This window comes from Schistocerca cancellata, chromosome 7, assembly GCF_023864275.1.
Source record: "Schistocerca cancellata isolate TAMUIC-IGC-003103 chromosome 7, iqSchCanc2.1, whole genome shotgun sequence".
NCBI lineage: Eukaryota > Metazoa > Arthropoda > Insecta > Orthoptera > Acrididae > Schistocerca > Schistocerca cancellata.
The window spans coordinates 298,435,438-298,437,937 of NC_064632.1; the positions used below are offsets into that span (position 1 = coordinate 298,435,438).

General features: G+C 55.4%; 1 non-coding gene across 1 annotated transcript in view; it reads right to left on the minus strand.

The window, feature by feature from the left end:
- LOC126093599 (small subunit ribosomal RNA) overlaps positions 1–310 on the minus strand; it is a 1,909-nt gene extending 1,599 nt beyond the window's left edge. The window contains exon 1 of the ribosomal RNA XR_007521729.1: positions 1–310. This exon is cut by the window's left edge and continues 1,599 nt beyond it. This is a non-coding gene — a ribosomal RNA (small subunit ribosomal RNA).
- Positions 311–2,500: the final 2,190 nt, after the last annotated feature.

Genomic DNA, 2,500 nt, shown 5'->3' on the forward strand with positions numbered 1-2,500 from the left:
ATGCGTCGCCGGTACGAGGACCGTGCGATCAGCCCAAAGTTATTCAGAGTCACCAAGGCAAACGGACCGGACGAGCCGACCGATTGGTTTTGATCTAATAAAAGCGTCCCTTCCATCTCTGGTCGGGACTCTGTTTGCATGTATTAGCTCTAGAATTACCACAGTTATCCAAGTAACGTGGGTACGATCTAAGGAACCATAACTGATTTAATGAGCCATTCGCGGTTTCACCTTAATGCGGCTTGTACTGAGACATGCATGGCTTAATCTTTGAGACAAGCATATGACTACTGGCAGGATCAACCAGGGAGCTGCGTCAACTAGAGCTGAGCAGCCGGCCGCCCGGGAGTGTGTCCCGGGGGCCCGCGCGAACACGCAAGCGTCCGCTCAATTATTCTGCAAACAGGAGGAGGCTGAGCTCCCCTGCACAATACACCTCGAAACCCTCTCAGGTCCCGGCGGCGCGCAGCGCCGTCCTAAGTACTTGGTCGGGTTCGAGAGAGGCGCAATCGCCCGGAGTTAGGCGAGTAGACGCTTTAGGTGCGACCACCCGTGCTCCCAACTGAGCTTGCCGCTGCCGACAGAGGCCCGGGAGCGTGCTGTCGTGGCATTGCCGGCGGGAGACAACACGCGCCACCTACGGTGACCGGCAGCTCCAACGCCAGCGCCACAGAAGGGCAAAGGCCCCACGTGGGTGCCGAAGCGAACTCTCCCAGCACAGCGCACGTGCCAACACGTCCGCACAACTGCGATACAAACCACCAGCGAGAACCGCTGGGGCGACCGAGCAGCAGACGGCGTCGCGGCGCCGAGTGCCGGGCGGCGGCGCATCCTCAACGCACACAGTCCTCAATCGGACCAGCACACTGCAGATGTCCACCGCGCTTCGCACCGGGCCGGCGAGGACCCACTTTGGCTGCACGGCGCCGCGCGCAGGGTGCCCCGGCGCGCAGCTGCGCCTCCTGCCGCGTCCGTCGGCCGGCGCGCCTGCCACTGGGCACCCCCACCAGCCGGCTGTAGCGCGTGCGCCAACGCACCGCGCGGCCAGCACGCCGGGCGGCCCCCCCTCACCGGCCGGGGACAGTCCCACCCACCCACAGCCGCGTATCGCTTCACACCCAGATTCACATTCACGTTCGTTGGTATGGTGGGGACCGCTTCGTAGCTGTACCGATCGTTGCCCTCACAGATGTACCTCCAGCAAGGACAACCGCACCACAACGGGTTACCAGTTGTTCATTTGCGTAACGTCACCAGTAAACGTACACGTCCATCCCCGTTTGCAAAGTCAACTATTATTGCATGCCTGCCTGTCAGGTGTCAAGACACTACATCCGCTCACATCCACGCAACAAAATGTGCCCGACTAGAGGGCACGTGGAAGGTGCCCCCATACGTATGCGATGTCCATTGCGCGACCAACTGTCAACCGGCCTCTGTAGCATGTCGCAGATGTGGAACGCGGGGCACCGTGCTATCACATTGTGTGAGAAGAGACTACTACGTCTGCATACACGCGCCACTACATGAACAGACGGCTCATGCTGATCGCCATCCACTGCGTCCATTACTCCCACACGTCTCTATGGCGTACCACACTGCAATGCAGCTGTTATGGGGAGATGACACGTAGCTGTGTACACAACATTCTGAGCGGGGTGCGGTTGGACAACAATACATTAATGTAACGTGTCATATGCCAATTACAGAGCAGGGTAAGGCACAACTTGGGTTAGGTTAAGGCACAACTTGGGTTAGGTTAAGGCACAACTTGGGTTAGGTTAAGGCACAACTTGGGTTAGGTTAAGGCACAACTTGGGTTAGGTTAAGGCACAACTTGGGTTAGGTTAAGGCACAACTTGGGTTAGGTTAAGGCACAACTTGGGTTAGGTTAAGGCACAACTTGGGTTAGGTTAAGGCACAACTTGGGTTAGGTTAAGGCACAACTTGGGTTAGGTTAAGGCACAACTTGGGTTAGGTTAAGGCACAACTTGGGTTAGGTTAAGGCACAACGTGGGTTAGGTTAAGGCACAACGTGGGTTAGGTTAAGGCACAACGTGGGTTAGGTTAAGGCACAACGTGGGTTAGGTTAAGGCACAACGTGGGTTAGGTTAAGGCACAACGTGGGTTAGGTTAAGGCACAACGTGGTTTAGGTTAAGGCACAACGTGGGTTACATTGCGGTGCAAATTGCGTTACATTGCGGTGCAAATTGCGTTACATTGCGGTGCAAATTGCGTTACATTGCGGTGCAAATTGCGTTACATTGCGGTGCAAATTGCGTTACATTGCGGTGCAAATTGCGTTACATTGCGGTGCAAATTGCGTTACATTGCGGTGCAAATTGCGTTACATTGCGGTGCAAACTGCGTTACATTGCGGTGCAAATTGAGTTACATTGCGGTGCAAATTGAGTTACATTGCGGTGCAAATTGAGGTAGGTTAAGGTGCAACACAGGTTAGGTTAAGGTGCAACATAGGTTAGGTTAAGGTGCAACATA